The following is a 24,752-nucleotide window of genomic DNA, read 5'->3' as shown; positions in this document are numbered from 1 at the left end:
CAGCATCATTTCCTCTCAGAAACTTTCTTCAAGTCTCTACATGGGGCAAATATCATTCCTGCTGGGCTCCCCTAGCTCTCAGGCCATGCCTCTATCGTAGCAATTACCATGTTGTATTAAAATGATCTGATTATGTGCCTGCTTCCCTTACCAAACTATGAGCTCCCTTAGGGCAGAGGACATGTTCCTATTCTTCATCTTTATGACCTTAGTGCCTGGCACAGCCTTTGCCCATTGAAGACATTTAGCAAGTGCTTACACAACTGAGGAAAGGGAAAATCTAATTTCAAATCCACTTTCTGACCCTTAAATTTTACTATTCCCATTATGCCATTTTTATCTTCTGTCAGTAAGATTATATCAGATGATTTGTTAAATAGAAAAATATTGTTGAAATAATTACAGAAGGTGTACAATGCTTCACTACTTGATACACAGGCTTTCCATTGGCTTATAAGGAGCAGTCACCTATTCCATTCAGTAGGATAACTACAGCCAAGGTTTTTGTAAATATAAACAGAGATTAGGCTTTGAGTCTTTCATTTTCAACCCATATAACTTTGACCAGATCACTTATTCATTATAGTTTTATAGTTTTATAGTTTATAGTTTTATAGTTTTATAGTTTTATAGTTGGTGGGACTGAAGATTTGGCATCAAATGAAATAAATACCATTGACTCTTGAACAATACAAAGGTTAGGGGTGCTGACCCGATGCCGATGAAAGTCTTTATATAACTTTTGAGTCACCAAACATTCAATTACTAATAGCTTATTGTTGACCAAAAGCCTCACCAATAACAGTCAAATAACATATTTTGTATGTTATGTGTATTATATATACTGTATTCTTAAAGTAAGCTAGAGGAAAGAAAATGTTCATAAAATCATAGGGAAGAGAAAATACATTAAATACTATACTGTAAAAAATTAGCATATAAGTGGACCTACACAGTTCATACCAGGGTTGTTCAAGGGTCAACTATAGTGAGAAAGTCCAGTAGGAACTAAGGTTTTCACTGGTAAAAGAAGTGATTATTTATATTATTAGTAGTCAAATAACTCATACAGTGATATTGAGTAATGTCTTATTTTAGCTAAAGTATAAAGGTACCTGTCATAGTACACCATTTTCTAAAGAAAATAAATACTAAGCAAAGGAATCTTTCTGGAGAAAAACATCACCTCTTCTAGGGAAGTGCTGTGAAAATCTCAAAAGACTATTTGTGTTCTGTTTCATTTTGTTTTGCTTTTTGGCAGGGTCTTAAAGATTCTTTGTGGAGATTCACTGAGAGAAAATATTCTATGGATGAAATTATCATAGGAAAACATGATTCCTTCTAGACTCCCAACCACTTACATTTTCTGTAAATTATATAGTACAGTATTTTAGGGACCCCAAATGCTTCAAGCATTAAGATTTTAATGGTACTAACATAAATCTACATAAGTTGAAATGACCAGAAGAATAATGATACTATATCTTTGATCATACTTTAATAAATGAGCCCAAATGTGATAACAGGTAAAATGCATAGAACATATATTACGATAAAGACTTCATATTGTTTCATTTTAAACTTATATCAATGTGAAAATTAAGCCTGAGAGAAATAAGGTAATTTGACTAGAGTCATAGATAGCAAATAATGGTGGTATCAGGATTGGAATCTATCTCGAGAGCCCATGTTCTCAAATCACTATATTTTTGTGCTCTGCTTGATATCAGGATTACAAATTCGAAAATCTCATAGTGATCTATACATTTCTAAATTGGGTGTGTGGGGCGGGGTGGGGCTTTATTCTTGAATATCTATTAAAGTGACTATGTTGGAACTTCTTGGGAAGATGGCAGAGTAGGAGGAACCCTAAGCTCTCCTCCCTCCACAGATACACCTAGGTAACACACCCATATCAATGCAAACAACCCAGAAATGACCTGAACACTAGGAGGACAGACTCTCCACAGCTAGATGTAGAGAAAAGGCGACATGAAAGAGGATAGGGAGGGTGGAGAGAGGTGGACAGGAGACAAACGAAACCCTAAGACTGTCCCCTGGAGGGAAGGATGTCATAGATGCAGAAAGGGGAAAGAAAGAGACCCTCACACCAGGCACCCCAGGCATGGGAGACCTGCACAGTGGGGGGCCAGTCTCTATAATATTTGGCTTTGAAAACAAGAGAGGTCCAAATTCAAGAGTTCTTATAATCAGTAGGGCTTATATCAGTTGGGTTGGCTCTGGGAGAGCTGAGAGGATAATATGAAGCTGAGCTCCTGCCTTTAATGAGACAGCACAACAAAGAGGCCCATTGAGATACAGCATAGAAGCAACAGTTTTAAAAATACTTGGTCTATATGGAAGGGAGGTTTGTTTACTAATCTCTGAGTGTGCACTGGAGGCGTAGAAATCTTGGGAGTCTTCTCCAAGAACAAAAGAGCTAGCAATCACCATTTCCCTCCCCCACCCCAGCCTAGATACACAGATACCTGTGGGAAACACTGCAGTGCCCAAACTCACCACCTAGCTTGCTAACAGCACACCCTACCTCCATGCACTTCTGTGGATCTGTCCCCTCAACCCTGTGGGCCTCCACAGGAGTCTTTCCAGGCATCAGCAGGTCCCCTCCCACAGCAACAAGCACAGATCTTGTTGGCACCAAACACCCCCATGTTCTCCTGCAGTCCTGAACCCTCCAATACACCCTGGGCCAGAGCCTATCCATAGGGGTACCTCAAACCTGGCAACAGGCAAGCAGCCCCAACAGAAGGCAACACCACACCAAAATAACTCCTGCCCTAGAGAAAGGGGAAGATAACCACACTAACCAGTCCTGCTGCAATCCCAGCAATGAGCTGGGAGCAGACATCAGGTCTGACTGCAGACCCCACCCACCAATGAAAGCTTCTCAGAGAACAAAACAAAAAAAAGTGCTTGTAGTTTCATGCTACCACATAGCTGGCAAACATGGTCTGACTCAACTAAAGCCCAAGGTGGCTTGAAATTGACCTACTAACACCACAGGGACTAAACCCTACCCACAACAGGCAAAGAAAGTCACTGCAGATGACTGGACTAAAGGCAAAAGTGGTTCAGCAACAAGGGTAAGGTGCACAAAACACACAAATGAGACACTCCTGAAGCATGAGGTTCTGGTGAGCAGAGGACATTGCACTGCAGGGCACTAAAGGACCTCTTCTTCATAAGGCCACTACTTTCAAGAGAAGGAGACATTGCTGACTTTCCTAACACAAAAGCAGACACAGATACTTAAACAAAATGAGGAGACAGAGGAATATGTCCCAAAAGAAAGAACAGGACAAAAAAACCACACCAAGAGAGGTAAAAAAAAAAAGGGGGGGGGGGCAGAATAAGTAATATGACTGATAAAGAATTTAAAGAAATGGTCATAAAGATACTCGCTGGACTTGAGAAAAGAATAGAGGGCCTCAATGAGACCCTCAACAAAGAGAAAGAAAACAAAAAACAACCAATCAGAGATGAAGAACTCAGTAAATGAAATTAAAAATACATTAGATGGAATAAATAACAGACTAGAGGAAGCAGAAGAATAGATCAGCCACCTACAGGATAGAGTAACGGAAAGCAATCAAGCTGAACAAGAGAGAAAAAATAATAAGAGTGGCATGATATATTAAAAATTCTGAAAAAATAAAAACCTGCAACCAAGAATACTCTTTCCAGAAAGGCTATCATTCAGAATAGAAGGAAAGCCAAGGAGTTTCCCAGACAGACAAACATTAAAGGAATTCATCTCTACTCAACCAGTCCTCTAAGAAATGTTAAAGGATACTCTATGAGTGGAAAGACTGTAAGAAGAAGTAAGGAAAGTAGGAACCACAAAAGCAGTAAAATTAAGTATATCTATAAAAATCAGTCGAGGGATTCACAAAATAAAAGGATGTAAATTATGACACCATTTATGAAAACATGGGAGGCAGGTGAGGGGTAAAGGATGGATTCAAACTTAGGTGACCATCAACTTAATATAGACAGCTATATGCAGAATGTGTTATAAGTAAATCTAATGGTAACCACAAATCAAAAACTGATAGTAAATATGCAAAAAATAAAGAAAAAGAAATCCAACTACATCACTAAAGAAAGCCAGCAAAGCACGAGAAAAAAGAGCAAGAGAAGGAAGAAAGAAAAACTATAAAGACAATGATAAAACAAATAACAAAATTCCAATAAATACATAAGTATCAAGAATTACTTTAGGGGCGCCTGGGTAGCACAGTCGTTAAGCGTCTGCCTTCAGCTCAGGGTGTGATCCCAGCGTTCTGGGATCGAGCCCCACATTGGGCTCCTCTTCTAGGAGCCTGCTTCTTACTCTCCCACTCCCCCTGGTTGTGTTCCCTCTCTCGCTGGGTGTCTTTCTCTGTCAAATAAACAAATAAATAAAATCTTAAAAAAAAAAAGAATTACTTTGAATGTAAATGGACTAAATGCTCCAACCAAAAGATGTAAGATGATAGAATGGATTAAAAAAAACAATACCCAGCTATATGCTGCGTATAAGAGGCTAATTTCAGTCCTAATGACAAACGCTGATTGAAACTAAAAGGAAGAAAAAGCATTTATTAAACAAATGGGAGTGAAAAGAAAGCCAGGGTATCAATACTTATATTGGATAAAATAGACTTTAAAATAGACAGTAACGGGGTGCCTGGGTGGCACAGCGGTTAAGTGTCTGCCTTCGGCTCAGGACGTGATCCCGGCGTTACGGGATCGAGCCCCACATCAGGCTCCTCCGCTATGAGCCTGCTTCTTCCTCTCCCACTCCCCCTGCTTGTGTTCCCTCTCTCGCTGGCTCTCTCTATCTCTGTCGAATAAATAAATAAAATCTTTAAAAAAAAATAAAATAGACAGTAACAAGAAAGACAAAAAGCCACTATATAATCATAAAGGTAGCAATCCAGTAAGAATACATAACAACTGTTAATACTTATACACCCAACATGGGAGCACCCAACTATGTACAGCAGCTAATAACAACATAAATGAAGTACTTGATACTAATACAATAATAGTAGGGGACTTTAACACCCCACTTACATCAATGGATAGATCATCCAAACGAAAATCAACAATGAAACAGTATTGGACAAGATGGATCTAATAGAACATTCCATCTTAAAACAGCAGTAAATACATCCTTTTCAAGTGGGGGATTAAAGACCTAAATGTGAAACATGAAACCATAAAAACCCTGGAAGAGAGCACAGACAGTAATGTCTCTCACATCAGCTGTAGCAATATTTTTCTAGATAGGTTTCCTGGGGCAAGGGAAATAAAAACAAACTATTGGGACTGCATCAAAATTAAAAGGTTCTGCACAGTGAAGGAAACAATCAACAAAACTAAAAGACAACCTACTGAAGGAGAGTAGATATTTGCAAATAACATATTCGACAAGGGTTAATATCCAAAATATATACAGAACTTCTAAAATCCAACACCCTCCCCCCAAAAAATAATCCAATTAAAAATGGGAAGAAGATATGAACAGAAACTTCTCCAAAGAAGACATCTAGATGGCCAACAGACACATGAAAAGATGTTCGACATCACTCATCATCAGGGAATTGCAAACCAAAACTACGATGAGACATCGCTTCACGCCTATCAGAATGACTAAAATCAAAAACACAAGAAAGAGCAGGTGTTGACAGGGATGCAGACAAATAGGAGCCCTCACGCTCTGGTGGGGATGCAAACTGGTCTAGCCGCTGTGGAAAACAGTATGGATGGTCGTCAAAAAAATAAAAAAAATAGAATTATCGTATGATCCATTAATTCCACTACTGGGTATTTACCAATGTGAAAACACTAATTTGAAAAGATATATTCACCCTTAAGTTTACTGCAGCATTTTTTTTATAATAGACAATAATCGAAGCAGCCCGTGTAGCCATTGATAGGTGAATGGAAAGAAGAGGTAGTGTGTGTGTGTGTGTAAAGGATATTCAGAAAAGGTGGTATACTTACATATATAATGGATTATTATTCAGTCATAAAAACGAAATCTTGCCAATTGCAACAACATGGATAGAGCTAGAGAGTATGATGTTGAGGGAAATATATCCAAGAGAAAGACCAATACCATATGATTTCACTCTTATGTGCAATTTAAGAAACAAAACAAATGGGCAAAGAGGAAAAAAAAAAGGGAGGGGAGCAAATTGAGAAACACTAGCAACGATAGAAAACAAACTGATGGTTACCAGTGGAGAGGTGGATAGGAGGATAGATCAAATAGGAGATGGAGACGAAGGAGCGCTCTTCCTGTGATGAGCACTGGGTGCTGTATGGAATTGCTGAATCATTTTGTATATCTGAAACTAATATTACACTGTAGCTAACTCTACTGGAATTAAAATAAAATTATAATAAAGTGACTAAATTGCTTCCTTATGAGAAGCTTCCTGGCACTTTGTTGACACTGAACTAGGACAGATTTATTTTGCATGTGATTGTTGTGTTAACATGAAATTACATGGAGACTTGTACTTCCCTTTGTTTCTTCATAACTTTAATGTCCACTTGCACTTCAAACCTCGAAGACTGTTAAGTATCAATTCTCCTCAGTTGCACCTAGCTGGAAAATACATACTTTATGAGGATAACATTATTTAACCACACTGTGTTCTCAGTTATATGTCTCACAGGACTATAAATTTGAGCCTTGTACCACACTAGATGTATAATATTGTAAAAGTTGTCTTCTATAGAAGTTTCTAAACAATGCTTTTGATTTATGGACAACTTTATGAAAAGAGAATATATTCATATCCTCAACAATTTGATGACTAAAACATTAATTAAAACTAAAATATGAACAAAGTCTATGTTAAGAAATTTTAATTACATAATTGTCAATCAGTATAGAGCCTAATTCAATGTAAGACCCAAAAAATGTAAGATTTTTAGTCTCTGAAAATTCTCTAGTGAACCATTTAAAAAATGATGCATGCAGGGCGCCTGGGTGGCACAGCGGTTAAGCGTCTGCCTTCGGCTCAGGGCGTGATTCCAGCCATCTGGGATCGAGCCCCACATCATGCTCCTCCGCTATGAGCCTGCTTCTTCCTCTCCCACTCCTCCTGCTTGTGCTCCCTCTCTCGCTGGCCGTCTCTGTCTCTTTCAAATAAATAAATAAAATCTTTAAAAAAATAAAAATAAAAAAAATAAAAAAATAAAAAATGAAGCATGAAGCCACTGTGGATCCGTAGGGGAAACTGAGAAGAATAGGACAGCAGAAAAATAAGATTAAAAAAAAGTGATCTTAAAGAATATTCTTCATAGTTAACCATTGAACAAAATGTATTTTTAAGTTGCATGAAATCATCACAGCTAATCTAAATAAAGAATATGTAAAAGCCATCTTTTATCATTTATGTGTTTTTTTTTTTCCAAATGATGACTGTTCATCTTCTCTTAAAGCAGCATGTGATTGTATATACCTAATATCAATGTTCTCTTCCAAAGGACGACAATTAACAAAAAAACCTATATAACTCACATTAAATTTTGGTGACAACTGGAGGCTGAAGAATTATTCTAACTTTTAAAAAATCGCTTTTCAAATTGGCAAAATTAATTCTATTTATGGAAAGGGGAATGGTGTTACATCTATTTAGTTGAATGTGGCCCCTACAGACAATTTTTAATAGTTGATTGTTTCTGGATAATGACTGACTTCTAATATAACAGTTTATGGTAGAATCCAAAACAAACTAAAGTGGAATTTGGGCCCAGGTTGGTAAGGGGGGATAAAAGGTTTTTGTGTAGGTCAGGGAGGCCAAACAACATAGTTCTGTTTAGCTATAAACAATCGGACCATTATGTACACAATCAAGATAGTTCTGCTAATTAGATATTAATTAGAATTTAATCCAGTGATTGGGCTAATCACCTAATTTGCAGAATACTACATTGACTAAAGGCACTAACTCATTCAATAGATTTGTCTCATGTTTCATTTACAGGCCATGAGAGATGCAGTGCGCACCTCAAACAGCGAGAGGGGCCCCACGAAGCTCCTTCCAGGGAACCACACTCAGCAACAAGCAGCCATGGTTTTAAACTATGTCTGTTAGCATCCGTGGTTTATGTTGATTTATTTTGTGTATCCACTAGCAAATATTCCTAAGGTATCAGAAAAGCTGAAGACAGGTTATTTTCTGGGTCTGAGAACCCTCAAAAACTTTCTGTATCAATTAATAGTAATTGTTTCTTTGTCTCTGCCATTTCAGCTTACAAAAGTTTTCACAGGAACACCTGCTTTCAGAGAGCAAGAGAAACCTTACTGTGTTTGTTTCATGGATTTCTGTGTGCTCTTGAAGTCTATGAAGATGAAAGATCTCACCGTAAGTTTCAAACAGAAATTAAGTCTAATGTTCCAAAACCATTCCATATTACTAGTAAGAAAGAAGTCATACTCCAAGACAGCACGGAGGGCATAACCTTCCAAAGGAAGTTTTTTTTTTGTTTGTTTTACGGGGAAAAACAAAACAAAACAAAAAGACCTTAGTTATTTTATTTTTTTGGTTAATTTTTGAAATGGTTTCCAATGGTAATTATATATTAAGATCTAGTTTACCCTAGCCTTGGCTTTCCTTTTATAGTTGATTTCTTAATTATTCTCATCATTAGATTTCAGAAACTTGAGAATAAACCAGAATTAATTGAGATAAATTAGAGTTAAGAAAAGCAGGGAACAGACACAGGGGCCAGTGTGACCTGGAAGATTACAGACAGAGGCAGGTGGTAAGTGTGGTGTATATAATTAAGAAAGAGGTTAAGATTAATCAAAGCACAACAATTGCAAGGGAGTGCATCTGTAACAGAATAACAAACCACTAGCGTACACTAACAAGCAGTCATTTCCAGGATCCTCATATTTATAACTCACTTAGCCCAAGCCAGTCCCAGAACATGGCTAGTCTCGAGGTGGATCTCAGTAGAACACAGGTTAACATGGGTAGTTATGAGAAAGCCAGATACTAGTAAGTCATAAAGAGTAATAGTCTGAATTTATAAGGGTTCTAAACTTATGGAGAATTTCTTTTAGATAAAACTTCCAGATACTTAGAGCACAATGAAGGGGAGCTTAATGATCATGAATTTTCTGATAATGCACAAATAGTGAGTGATATGTACTGTACATTACTAAATTTTTTGAAAATCAATACACTCTGAGTGGCATACACAGGGTATGTGGGTTAATTTTATGTGTCAAACTGATGGGGCCACTGACCACCCAAATGTTTGGCCAAACACTATTCTGGGTATTTTCTGTAAAGGTGTTTTTAGATAAGTTTAACATTTAAATTGATAGACTAAATAAAAGCAGATCACCCTCCCTAATGTAGATGGGCCCCCATCCAATCACTTGAAAGCCTGAACAGAACAAAAAGGCTGACCTTTCCCCCAGGTAAGAGAGAATTCCTCCTGCCTGACTGCCTTAAAGCTACAACATTCTTTCCTGCCTTCAGACTCAAACTGAAACTTTGGCTCTTTCTGGATCTCAAGACTGCTGGCCTTTGGACTAGAACAATACCATTGGCTCTCCTGATTCTCATGCTTTTGGACTCAGACTGGAACTATACCATTAGCCTTCCTGGGTCTCCAGCTTGTTAATCATATTAGCCAATTCCTTATGCTAAATCTCTTTCAATTTTTATATAATTCTATTGGTTCTCTATGGAAAACCCTAATTAATACAGAGAATAAGTTAACCAGAGTAGATGATCATGTTAGGGAACCATGTGCTAATTTTTTAAAAAAGATAAAAGTTATAAGCAATTCTCCTAAATATATATGGCTTCCCTGGCTGTGATAGTTTCTCAGATATTGCCATAATTTTGTTGACCCTCACAGTTTTGAAGAGTTTTGGTCAGGTATATAATAGGATGTTCCCTCATTGAAATTTGTCTTCTCAGTTTCTCTTGATATGATTGGAGTTATGGGTTTTGGGGAGGAAGACCACAGAAGCAAAGAATAGTTCTCATCACATCATATCAAAGGTACACAATATCAACAAATTTTGAAGGTTGATATTGACCCTAATCATTTGGCTGAGGCAATGTCTGCCAAAATTCTCCACTGTGAAAATTTTCTGTCCCTCTTTCCACACTGCACTCTTTGCAAGGAAGTCACTATTTGTAACCCACACTTAAGAAGGGAGTTATGCTCCCCCTCCTTCAGGGTTGAGTATTTACACAAATTACTGGGAATTTTCTGCACTGGATATTTGTCTTTTCTCCCCCATTTAGTTAGTTATTTCTATCAGTTGCTTTCACAGATATTTATTTTATACTTTGGATAATAATCCAAAACTGCTTAATTTGATTTGCTACTTTGTCAAGTTTTTGTTTTCTTTGCTTGTTTTTGGCATTTCTTTAATTTCTGGTACTACAAGATTCTCCAGGCACTTCTTGTAGGTTTCCTGCCTCAGTTCTAAAATGAGTTATTTCACCAAGAAGCCTTTAAATGCTATTTTATCTGACTGTAATACTGCTAGTCCCAGTTTCTTTATGGAGGGAGAAAGGGGGTGGTGGCATGAGATTTTATTGGTACCATATTAATTTTCTATGTTTTAAGTTTCACCTTCACTGGGTCATTAGGTTTAGGTGTATCTAATGAAAATACCAATTAGGTAGATTTGTTTTTTCTAATTGTAGAATGTCTCTGTCAGGTAAAAATAATCAGCTTGTATTACATACATTTATTATATGTCTTCACTTACCTTTAATTTTAATTTGCTTTTAAAATTCAAATTCCCTTCTGCATTTCATTCCTTTTATTGGATTAAATTAATTTATTTCCTTTTACCCACTCCTTGTTTATATACTAAATGATAATTGAAGGTTTTAGTGGTTACCCTCAAATTGTTGGCAGGTATACGTGTCTTAATGAAGTCTATAATTAATATCTCTCCCCTCTTTCTACATAATTACAGAACATTAACGTAATATCATCTAAGTTTGATCGCCTTTGTACTTTTTATATTATGTTGTCCTATATTTAAGTTTTACTTATTTTAGAAATTTGGGTTGGACTGGCAATAATACCTTGTTCTTTTGATAAACTTAGGGCATACTAGTGGTGACCATCTTGACAATAACAACTACAAATCCTATTCAAACCATAATTTGAGAAAGCAGTGTAAGTTGAGAAGGGAGGAAAAAATTTAAAGCATACACACACACACACACACACACACACACACACAAATATGAAAAAGTCAGCTCCTTGGAAAGATTCAAGCGGTCGGAATAATCATTCACCATATTACTAGCAAGTGAAGAATTTGTTTCCTTAAATGTAATAATCAAAACTGTTATTCATTTTGCCTTTATCTTAATATCTATCATTCTGCTAAAGAAACAGGTGTGATTCTTGTTTTTTTGAAGGAATAGTATAGTGAGAGTGGCTTTCAAGAAGACTTTGTTTCTATAGATACAGAAGATATTTAGTTGTACAACATGTGGAAAATGTGCACCTTTGGCACAGGCAAATTTGAAATTCTTCTCTTTCGACAGACACACAGGTGTCTGATAGCTTATTACTAACTCTTTAGAAACAATCAGAGGAATATGAGAAAAATAAAACTACAGAGATGAAAAAAAGTATGAGAATTACATAGAGCTGCCAACCAGATTTAAATTCTCAGTTAAGTAAACAACTTGATTATTGACTAAGGTTAGCAGAAATGAAAAACATATTTGAAGACTCAAGTCAGAAAGATAAATATGTTATACCCATCTGGCAGACAAGCAGTGTTTTCTTATGGAATAGGGGGACCATCTCCAGAGAGAAGATTGGGTTTATTTAGAGTTATATCATCCAACTGCACAGACTTAAGAGAAGGAAATAGAATTGAGAAAATCTCCCTGCAATTATTTTACAGGCCACTAATTTGAACCTCATACTGGAAAAGTTTAATTTTTAAAAATATATTAGAAAATTAACAACAAAGTCAAACACAAATATTACCAACACCTTTCGTGGTGAACAGACCACCCATGATCCCTACCTCCTTGCAACTCCATCTTTGTGTAATCCCTTCGTGTCTGACCAATACCTTTGACTTGCTTCTAACCAAATGGATGCAAAACTGTAATGAGTGTTACATTCTTCGTGTTGCTCTCTCTCCATCTCTAGCTTAGAAGCAAGCTGTCATAAATCATACAGCTGTGAGGTTATGAAATCTGTCAACAACTTGAAAGAGCTTAGAAGCAGATTGTCCCACTTCAGTCTCCAGAGAGGAACCCAGCACTGGCCAGCACCTTAGTTGCAGCCTTGTAGAGGATCCCACTAAGCCACGCCTGGACTCCTGAGACATGAAAACCATAAGATAATAAGTATGTGTTGTTTAAAGTTGCCGAGTTTGTGGTAATTTTGTTATTTAGCAACAGAAAAACAATACACCTTATTTATATTAAGCTATTCATTTGTTTATTCAATCTGTACATGCTTAGGCACTGGGCTGAGTCCAGTGCTAAACCAAGGTTTACAGCCTAATGGATCAGACACTCAGTATATCGTGCAAAAATTTAGAGGAAATATAGGACTCTGTTGGAGCTACAGAAGGCTTTCTGGGGAAAAAATGATATCTAATTTAAAATTTGAAAAACAGTTTTTCTAGGTGAAAAAAAAGTGAAGAGAAGAATGTTTCAGAAAGAGACAATTCATGCAATGCTTAGAATGAAACCGAAAATAGATCAGGATTAGCCTAGCAGTTTTGATGTGTGTGTATGTGTGTGTGTGTGTTTAGTAGAGGTGGGAGGTAGCAAAAGATTGAATAAAGAAGTACATTTATGCAGGTTTATTCTTGTAAATCATATTACAGAGTTTAGGCCATACCTTAGTAAACTGCTATTTTCCTTTAGGTGTGTATATTATATGGTATTTTGTCTTCACTTATTTAAGTTTCCAGATCATGAAAGACAGAGCAGTTTTGCTTTTTTTTTTTTTTTAATCATTCTGGCCTCAGTTCACTCCATCTCCAACTTTCGTATATGAAGTAAACACTGTGACAGTTGGAGTAAATGACTAAGAGAGCATTGCAGAACCTGCCACCAATATCAGGGCCGTTGTGTATAGCCAAGCGAGCTGAAATAGTAAGAACTCTAGAGGATTTCAGCCACATAGAGCAATGTTTCTCAAACACCAGTATGCATAAGAATTACCCAGGGATCTTTGGAAAGTGCAGGTTCCAATTCGGTAGGTCTGGGGAGGGCCTCAGATTCTGAATTTCTAACAGGATCTCAGGTAATGCTGATGCTGCTTGTCTAAAGAGCACACCCGCAATAGCACAGAAATAAATCACAACGTAAATCACAATTTACATATAATATAAATCATAATGAGTTTTCCGGACTTGGTTATTTACAACTAGTAGAGCAGTCGGGCATTACAAATCTCAGAAATCTCAGGTGTGGTTAGGGCTATGTGGTAAGACTCAATTAATTATAGTTAGAGATTTTTTAAATATGAAAGGATTTTTTGAGCTCTTTTGAATAAAAAATAGTTTTAGTGTGCCCAATTCCAGTTCCTTAGGCTATGTACTGTGATTAAAATAGAGTTTAGGGCTTTATGAGCCTTTCATATCTAGTTCAGTATTGAGCCCCTACCAGCTCTGAAATCCCAGGCAGAATTCTGTGATGGGAAATTGAGTTGTAGTTGAATTTGTGAATACCTGGAGAGGAAACGTTATTCCTGGTGATGAAAAAGGAAAATGTATATAATACAGAGAGTACATAGTATCCCTTCCCATACAAAGCAAGGGCACATGCTTTTCTGCTACTGCCCCTTTCACCTCTTGCCCCAGGTGACCCAGGCTCTCAGATAAGCCCTACCAGACAGCCCCACACTCTCAAAATCACTCTCCAGACTCAGTTTCCCATTATTTCATGGTCTTATTCTCTATTAAGCCTATCCTGATGAATAAAAATAAATATCAGCAAATCACTGTCATACTTGTCAAAGCTTGGTTCCACCAGCGAGCGGTTCTGAGGTGGAAATTCGCATGGAGGAAGTTGTTTTGGAAAGTGCTATTGAGATCAACAGCTGCTGGAATGTGAAGACAAAACTGAGCTGAGGAAAAGGTTAGGCTGTGATGAAGTCACAACAGAGGCCTTGGTTGATGCCATGGGGAGTTCTGGCACAAGGATGGTCCCAAAGCGTTGCCTCAGTTTGAGGCAAAAGGGCCAGCTTGTTCTACCCCTACACAAAACTGTCATTGTATTTAGACTACCACCGGAAAGGGGGCATGGTATTACTAGGAGATGCAGCTCTTTTCTGCCCAGAGCAAACATCAGGAGGGAATACTCAGCTACCAGCTATCAGCCATCAACATTCCCAGCAGCTGGGGAGGGGGGGACGGCCTCTATTCCCTAAAGAGGGATTATATAAACCTCACAATGGAATATCTACTATGACCCTTTCCTATACAAGGCATTTTAAGCCTTAAATGCCTTAACACAAGAATGCAAAAGAGCAAGTAATACCGCCAATTCATGCTCTATTATAGAAGTCATTTAGGATATGAAAGTTTCTTATACCATCCAGATCAATGTTTCTAAACCTATCTTAGGGAAGAACCAGGGTTTTTTCCCTGTTATTTCAAATCTGTCATAAATAGATACATGGTCTTATCACATCTGACCAGGACACAGACTGCACCAGGAGAGTTGAGCAACATCTGAAATACACAACTCTTCAATGAGATATGTACACTGGTCACAAATTTAAGTGTTGCTGCAATGCCAAATGACTTTAAACATCTGTAGAAGTTACTCCCCACTTTTGTACTTATAAAGGACTAGAACAGTTCACTGAGGGGCACTGGTTTTGTGCGCTATTCAGATGCACAATGTAGTTTTTGAAACCCTGTTTCAAGTGCTCACCTGACTCCTGTATTTAAAAGAATTAAATGGGTTCCTGGGTGGCATAGCGTTAGGCGTCTGCCTTCGGCTCAGGGCGTGATCCCGGCGTTCTGGGATCGAGCCCCACGTCAGGCTCCTCTGCTATGAGCCTGCTTCTTCCTCTCACATTCCCCCTGCTTGTGTTCCCTCTCTCACTGGCTGTCTCTATCTCTGTCGAATAAATAAATAAAATCTTTAAATAAAATAAAATAAAATAAAATAAAATAAAATAAAATAAAGAACAATCTAAAGAACAAACAATCACAACCATAAACTGTAGCAATAATACCATCAATTATGGTTCTGCTTGGGAAAATAGATAGGTAAGATTTTTCTTGTTTCTTACCTTGGTTTCAAGGCTCAAGTGAATTGAAATTCCCTCGACTTTAAGCTTTTTCTAGGTTATTTTAACCTCAACCTCTATCAGGAAAGGACATTTGTCAGTCAATGCCCCCGTTTCATGGAGGTAATATTCCTTCAGTTGCTTTTAAAATTTTTATCCCCTTTCATACTTAAGGGACATTTTCAGACCCACACTGTGCTGTTTTTGAATCAAACACTGATAGAAAAGGTCTGTTTTCAAAGCTTATTCCTGCTGAATTTGAGTCAGCCTCCTGTCACAGTGTCATTCTAAAGTTTAAACTGCTGTAAGTTCAAAAAGATGTGAAAAAAGAGCTAGACAGGACCCTTATATGGGTAGTAGAGCTCCTATTAGGTCTTCTGAACACCAGAAATGCTTTGACAATCCACTTGGACTTGAGCTGAGAGGCAATATTGTTCTTATGTGCTGGGAAGCAGCTGCCCACTGCAGGCAGAACTTCTTAGAAAGTACAGCTTTTACTTTTACCATTAGATTCCAAAAATAGCATGCCCTTTATAGACAGCCTTCTATTCCCTCCTACCCACAAACACAAAGAAAATACAATTCCATTTCTGCTTTGGACGCTGATCATCACAATACCAACACAGAGACTGTAATAACTAACTGACCTCGGAAACATAAAGCCTTCTAGATTAGGGAGAAAGATTCCTGGCAATTCCTATCATGTCAAAGCCTAGACCATGGGGAACAGCTTCTGACAAAAAAGAGTATGTCCACCCTAATACCAAATAGGGATCCCCTAAATTGGGAGGGAGGGGGAGTAGCATTAGGGCTGCACTATATTTGTAAGGTAGTTAAACATATTCTTATATCACGAACTAGTGATCATTATTGTAACTTTGCATACATTTAAATAGAACAGAATTTGACCTTGAAAACACAATTGTTACAAATCAACTAAAAAATTGTAACTCAAAGCATCATCACCATATTATAATCACTGTACGAGCTTTTACCATGTGTCATTTACTATTCGAAGTGTTTTAACTTTAACTCTTCTAAGCTTCCTAATAAACCTGTAGGTAGATATAGACATAATTATCACATATATATCATAAACCACACATATATCTTTCACATTAGAAAAAAATGTCAGGGTGCCTGGGTGGCTCAGTTGGTTAAGTGCCTGACTGGCTCAGGTCATGATCTCAGGGTCCTGGGATCGCGCCCCATGTCAGCTCCCGGCTCAGCCAGGAGTCTGCTATTCCCTCTCCCTCTGTCCCTCCACCTGCTCTCTCTCTCTCTCTGAAATAACTGAATAAAATCTTCAAACAATGTTACTGAGAACTATATTGATTTCCCATTAAAAACCAACTACTTAGATGATTAAGTTATTTGGCATTAAAATAAGAATTGCCTTATATTGAGGGAACTTTAAAGAAATAGGAATACCTTCTAAGCCGACGTACCAGTGTAAGATGTAGTGATGGCATTTGCTTTAGCTTCAACACCAGCCAGACAGCAACGTATGAGGAATTTCGTTCAAATTCTGCACATACACAGTCTTGGGCTTTCTAAGGAAAAACATCATTAAGGTGCATGCTGTGAGCTTCTCACTGTAACTTTCAGGTAGGCTTGGAAAAATTTAGCAAACCATTGTTAAAAATATGTTTTCTGAAGTTGATTAAAGAAATATTCACTTTCATTTCTAGAATATGTAACCATCCTATAGCAATTACTGATACAGATTTGCTCATTCTATATATAAACCAAGGTAAGAAAAAAAAAACAGTCTTATTATTCACGTATATGAAGCTCAGAGGAGAGAACATAATGACCCTTTTTTGACCTTTCTTTTCATTCTTTTCTCTTTGGTCTCCTTTTCTTCTGTCCTATATCTAAGTAATTCTCAATAAATCCACCCCTAAGAACTCAATTTCAGGTTTTAGAGAGCAGTGCACAGTTTCATTCTACAGTGATCAAAAATGAGCAAGGTAGAGCTTCATTTTCAATCCACTTGACCTATTTTTTTTTTCAGATTTAGAGTGTCAAAGTGTTTCTAGAATCATGCTCCAGTGCTGAAACTCGGGGGCTGGTACAGTTCTTTTTTCTTCTTATGCATGCCCAGCACCATCTGAAGATGCAGGGATCCTGACGTGCTTCCCCTGGGACCACCGGAGCCACTGCAACTAAACTTACGGAGAAGCTTCAGATTCAAGAATGAATCAAACTGAAGCACCATCCGCTGGAAGTTGATTGAGTTATACCAGTGCACTGAATTCTTTATCAGAGCAATATGATCATAAGACAAGAAATAAAGATCTAATTGCTTCTATATTTACTTCAGAGTTTGCACCAGCCACTCCTACTCTTCTTTAGAAATGTGCAGTAGAAATGCAGTAAAAGATAGCAATAATTTTCAGGCTGCAAACCATCTTCAGGAATAGATTTTCCTGGCTATGTTGTTATATGTGCTCTACTGGCTGAATGGTTTCACTGATTTAACCATAATTTGCTTCCCCGATCATTCAATCAATAGGTGTTTATTAATCTCTGGGTTAGTCAACAATATTCAAGGTACTCTGATAAATATAAAAGCCAATAAAATGGACCTATAATATCATTATTAGGTGCTAAATTATATGGTACATGTGTAAAACACAAGAGAAGAATGGATAAAGAAATGATGGATGTAATGATAAATTCATTGAGGAATTAGTATTTGGGTTAGTCCTTAGAAACAGGATTTTATTAAACGAAGATAAAGGGAAGAGAGGGGAACAGAATACTGAATGAGTTACACAGTCAAACATTTTTGAACTAGAATCTAAACCTCTCTTATTCTAAAATCAGAAGATTCTAATATTCAATTTTTTTTAAAAGTCTGATTCCTAAATTCGGGAATTATGTTCCCTCTAGTTGAAAAACATGGGAGACTGAGTCAAGTAAAGTCTGGACATATCACGATATCCATTTGAGACCTTTTAGAACACTTTTATTAAACATCTACATTGTTATGTGTGTGTGTCTGTGTGTATGTGTAGGGAGGGAGGGATGGAAGGAAAGAGAGAGAGAAGTTCATTTGAACATACCCATACTTAGAACATGAATAAAAGCGAAGGACACAGAAGTCCATATAGAATGTTTGTATAATCTAAAATTACTTATACAAACACACATGTTTATATATACATAAACATGGTTCAGGAGAAAAAAACAAAAAACCAGCAAACCCAAAACCCTGATGATGCTATTGTCTTTGGGAAGAGAAACTAGTAATGATAAGAATGGAAAAATAGATTTCCAATTTTATATTCTTCTGCACTATTTACTTTGGGTGACATGTTCATATATTGCTTTTATAATTAAAAATCTAGTCTAAAATTTGATACTAACATCTGTACAATAATAAAAACATACAAAAATATGTTGGTTATAAAGGTCACATGAAAATGCACTTTAAAGTATCAGTGGAAATCATCTTAAGTTAATTTCCTGTGCAATTTGAAAATGATCCAGTCATCAGAGTTCCAAAATGATCTAGTTGAGAGTCTTTCTCATCTTGTTTAATTCCTCCTTCTCTAGGAACATTTGCCACATGGTTGTGACTGATGGCTATGCAACTTCTGGACTTCAGCAGGAAGGAATGATTTCCATTTGCTTCCTCTTATGATTATGAGTTCCTGGAGAGTTACAAAGTGCAGAATGAAGGGGAAGTATTCTGTTTGACTGGAGTTAGTAGTAATAAGCTGTCATCCTTTAAAAGGAATTCAGTAAATATTTCTTTAAAGCAGCTTCTCTAATAACTTACACAGTAGTGGAAAGCAACATGATGCCTCAACTTATTGCTACCCTTCAACCAAGTGACAGTAGGTCTGACAGTTAAAGATAGGCCTTTCCCACTAGCCCAGAGAATTAAAGAAATTGTTCATTGATTTCTTCCATTCTATTCTATGGAAGGCTTGAACTCCCTGACTACTCTATTTCTATATATCATCTGTAGACCATTCAATGTGCAAAAACATTTGGATAAATTTTCAGTTGATAAATATTACTGTGCTTTCAAGTATCTTTCTCATTTTCTCCCTCTGCCATAATACTGGGCAATGTGAATATTTTCTTTCAGAATAAATCAAGTTATAAATTTATGGGACTGATTAGTGCCCAGAAGTTTGGATATATTTCATTAAAGTCTAAGGAGACAGATTTAACAAATTATAAATGTGAAATTTGACCTGAATGATGCAAACTATTTATAGTGAATTTCAGTTGGACTTACATAAAACAACAATAGAAACTATTTGAAAAGATGGCTCATTTTCCCAATTTTCATCAAAATAAAATAAAATAAAATAAAATAAAAAAAAGTCTTGTACACATTTATCTTCCTGTCTTAATTAGAAGGGACTTGAGTAAAAAAAAATACGTTACATAATATATTGTCATTCTGATATGAAAAAATACAAGGAAATGATTCCCCCTGCTTCTAATTATTGAACTAATTATTGAAATGATTAACACCATAAGGAGACCAGAGTAATTTACTTCACTATATACATTCAGCATCATTCAACTTTTCAGATTTCACTAGTTTGGCAGGTTTTGTATTTGTCAGTTTTGAGATCAAGGAAGAGGGTTAAAAGCATTTCAAATTGCCATAAGATTGAATGAATTCTGTGCCAAAAAAAAAATGACCGTCTTAGTGAGTTGTCCAAAGTTGCACTTGAAGGGAAAAATGTACTATTTCTGAAAAAGAAAAGTAACGGAAAAATGTAAGCAGTGAAGTTCCTTTACCAGTAATGCTACCTCGTTGAGCAGTCAGCCGTGTATGCTTCGAATAAAAGCCATCAGTTTTTCTATTATCTGTAGGTGTTTTTTTTTTAATAAAGAACACACCATAGTTTATAAAAGCATGTGAGTCAGTTTTTCCTTATTTCAAGGACTATTTTGAAGAACATAATTAAACATTCTTTAAAAATAGCTAATTGCTGGGGCACCTGGGTGGCTCAGTTGTTGAGCGTCCACCTTTGGCTCAGGGCATGATCCCGGCATTCTGGGATCGAGCCCCACATCAGGCTCCTCTGATGGGAGCCTGCTTCTTCCTCTCCCACTCCCCCTGCTTGTGTTCCCTCTCTCGCTGGCTGTCTCTCTCTCTGTCAAATAGATAAATAAAATCTTAAAAAAAATAAATAAATAAAAAATAAAAATAGCTAATTGCAATAACAAACTAATAATCCAATTTAAAAATGGACAGAAGAACTGAACAGTGTTTCCAAAGACATACAGATGGTCAACAGACACATGAAAAGATGCTCAACATCATTAATCATCAGAGAAATGCAAATTAAAACCACAATGAAATATCACCTTGGACCTGTTAGAATGGCTAGAATCAAAAAAATATGAAATAACAAATGTTAGTGACGGGATGTAGGGAAAGAGAAACCCTCACGCACTGTTAGTAGGAATGTAAATTGGGGCAGCACTGTAGAAAACATTATGGAGTTTCCTCAAATAATTAAAGATAAATACCATATGATTCAGTAATTCCACTAATAGGTATTTGCCTAAGGAAAACAAAAACATAAAATCAAAAAGATATATGTCCCCCTACGTTTACTGCAGAATTATTTATAATAGTCAAGATATGGAAACAACCCAAGTGTCCATTGATAGATGAATGGATAAAGAAGAGGTGGTTTACACACACACACACACACACACACACACACACACACACACACACAAGAATAGTACTCAGCCATAAAAAGGAATGAGAGCTTGCCATTTGCAAGAACATGGGTGCACCTAGAGGGTTATTTTACTAAGTGAAATAATCACACAGAGAAAGACAAATACCATATGATTTCACTATATGTGGAATCTAAATAATTAAAAAATGAATAAACAAAAAAAAAGCAGAAACGAATCTATAAATACACTGAAAGAAGGAGAAGGATAGTGAAGGCATAGGCAAAGGGGAGTGGGAATACAGGCTTCCAGATATAGATTAAGTCATGGAGATAAAAGGTACAGTATAAGGAATATAGTCAATGATATTGTAATAGTGTTGTATAGTGAAAGATGGTGGCTACACTTGCGGTGAGCACAGCATAATGTAGAGACTTGTTGAATCACTATGCTGTACATCTGAAACTAATATCAACAAAAAAATAGTGAATGTGTTCTAAATAACGCTGATCACTTAAAATTGTCTATCAGGTTAGTGTTTCCAAATAGAAAGCATTAAGCATACATAACTGTGTCAAGTTCATAAGTGTCAAAGGTAACAAACTCTTTTGAAAATTTTTAAAGAAAGTAATGAGTGTAAAGTTGAGCCAATTGAGCTCTGTTAAACACACATCCATTTTTATACTCATTGCGGTTACTCATAATACACACAGAAAACCCACACTTCAAGCAACAACATTAGGTCTTTCTGTGTTTTCTGTTGTTGTTGTTTTTGGTTGTTTTTTTTGTTTGTTTGTTTATTTTGTTTTTGTGACATAAGCTTAAAAAAATTTGAGCAATCCTTTTCTTCCCCTTTAGATGAAAAACTAATTTGGGGGACCCTCCAATAATTCAAAAGTGGTGAAATCAATTTCACTCCAACTTTTAAAAGAAATAAATGTTATAAAAGTGCAGGGTAGAAGCAATAGTGTAAAATAGTAACAATTTCCTGATGCTATCTTTTGGATAAAGAAGTAGTACTTTCCTATTGATTTGAGAGCGGATTTATATATAGATACACTAATGACATAGACATTGGTCATTTAGAAAAAGAGCCAGCCCAAACAGGTGAACTTGTATCCCAGACAGCTCAGTTTGGATTTGTTTTAAAATTTTTAACCAATAGAAGTAAACACATGCCACTAGAAAATAACTGGAAATTTAGAGTTTTACAAATAAAAAAAAAAATGGGCACATCAGTACATACCAATGACAAGTACTGTGGTGTCCCTGCATTAAAATACAAAGATGCGCTGTTGATACATTTCACTCTATAATGTTAGGACAGAAGGAATGGCCTAGATCAACTGATCCATTAACTTCATTGCAGAATGAGGAAACTCCAGTCCTACAAGCTAAGGTGACCTGTCCATGCCACCCAGAGACAGTCAGTCCTAAACCTGGCTAAAGAGTACAGAATTTCTAATCGTTGCAGCCCAGAGACAGTCCTACAAGCTAAGGTGTCCATGCCGCCCAGAGACAGTCAGTGCTAAACCTGGCTAGAGGGTACAGAATTTCTAATCGTTGCACCATCACTCTTTCCACTTAAATTAGTGTAATGCTAATAGCTGGATTTCAAAGATCCAAAAATGTAAAGGTACAAATGCAACAGAAGTACACTTAACTGCTCACGCAACAGACCTGGGTGGATGTACCCTGTCAGTGGAAGATCTCTCAGTAACAAAATTATTCTGGTACCTAGGCAGCCTACAACTCTGAGACTTTTTTTTTTTTTGACGCTTTTTAATAAATAGTTCCCAAAGTTATCTGGGAAAGTAATTTCCTTCCTAATTGGCCAGAAGAAGGAAGTAGCACATAGGAGAACATTGAAGAGGAAGGTTTTGGGGAGAAATGGCCAGAAATGACAATCATTACTGTTGATAGCATTCCACTGGCTAGCACTGAGTCCCTCGACAACAGGAGAGGCTCAGGAATTTAGTCTAACTATTTGCCTACAAGAAAAAGAAAGCAAATTTTGGTGATCATCTAGTAGTCTTTACTTCATGGTACATGACATTAATCTGCATGGATAAATGAGAAAAGGCATCCTGCCTCCCAGCCCTGAGTTCTGTAAATCAAAGAGGTAACTCGGTAAATAAATAAACATCTAGTAATCTCTACCATTACACCTGACTACTTTATATGTGGTCCTAATCTGTGAGAGTGCCTTAGTTAAGAGGCACGTTGCATCCCGGCCCTGATATCAATATTAAAAAGATTTTGGGTCACCTTCTCCCACAGTCAAATCACTGGTGACATCACTAAGAGCGGCTTCTCCCGCATGCCCAGTTTGAATGCGGGAGCTCGCTCTGCCATTCTGTGCTGATCTCACATCTATCTCCGCTTGCAGTTTAACACACAAGTACTAGGGGAAATAAGATGTTATGCCCACTTTAAAAATGAATTAACTATTTTATTCAGAGTAGACATCTCTTTATATGCTGTGCATATATTTTACAAATGAAAATATACATTGGAGAATCATTTGACCTAGGATCACAGGGGCATTTAATTTGAAATTCAAAAATAAAATCTTCTTTGTGAATGGAGTTTTTAATTCATGATTTTATTTATTTATTTACATACTTATTTACTTATTTTAGGTAGGCTCAATGCCCAGCATGGGGCTTGAACTCACACTACAGAGATTGAGAGTTGCATGCTCTCCTGACTGAGCCAGCCAGGCACTCCTATTAATGAGATGTATTTTGTGTTTGTTTCTGGTTTTGTTTTTTTTCTTTTTTTTCCAAATGGCCAATTTATGCAGACAAAATGGATACACTCTCTAATATTTATATATTAGGACCCATACTTTTAAACATTTATATTTTTATATGTTAAAAGTAAAAAGATGTGAGAGAAAACAAAGAAATAAAGGCTTGATTTAGAATTTTTAAATGCTAGAACTTAGAAAAATTAAAAGCACTCAAATCACAGGCAATAGATTTGGAAGAATCATACACACTAAATAATGGATTATCATGTGAAGAGTATAAGCCAAATCCCCTGTCTGAAGCAAGGAGAGGGGGAGGAGGAAACAGCAAGGATGTCCCTGAACGAGGGACTCTGGACTCTGCTCCCTGGGTCAAGCACAAAAGAAGGCTAATGTGAAAAATACAGACAATGGCAAGTGACTTGTCTTTGTGTTTCATTTTATCCTTTCTGTTTGGGGTGTATCTCACTGTCATTTTAATTTGCATCTTACTGATGAATAATGATGTTCACCTCAATTTCAAAAACATAGTAGTGATTTAGATACTTATTTTGGGAAATACTTCTTAAAGTCTTTTGCTTATTTTTTTAATTGTTTTTTCCTTATTAATCTGTAGGGGTTTTTTTCAGTTTTACTGAGATATAATTGACAAACGACATTGTATAAGTATATAGCACAATAATTTCACTTACAGATATTGCAAAATGGTTACCATTTCAAGTTTAGTTAACATCTATCATCACATACAGATGCAAAAAAAAAAAAAAGTCCCCCTTGTGATGAGGACTTTTAGCACCTACCTTCTTAGCAACTTTTAAATATATCATATAGCAGTGTAACTATTAGAGTTGTCATGCTGTACATTATATCCCCACTACTTATAACTGGAAGTTTGTACCTTTTGAACACTTCCATTCAGTGTAAGAGTTTTTGTTATGCATTGTATATATGTATTTTTTTAAATATATCATGTGTATCTATATTTATATATTGTGTATATGTTTTACATATTGTATATATACATATTTTATAT

This window comes from Ailuropoda melanoleuca, chromosome 2 (assembly GCF_002007445.2).
Source record: "Ailuropoda melanoleuca isolate Jingjing chromosome 2, ASM200744v2, whole genome shotgun sequence".
Classification (NCBI taxonomy): Eukaryota; Metazoa; Chordata; class Mammalia; order Carnivora; family Ursidae; genus Ailuropoda; species Ailuropoda melanoleuca.
The sequence above is the reverse complement of the archived record's forward strand: the minus strand, read 5'-3'. Positions refer to the sequence as shown.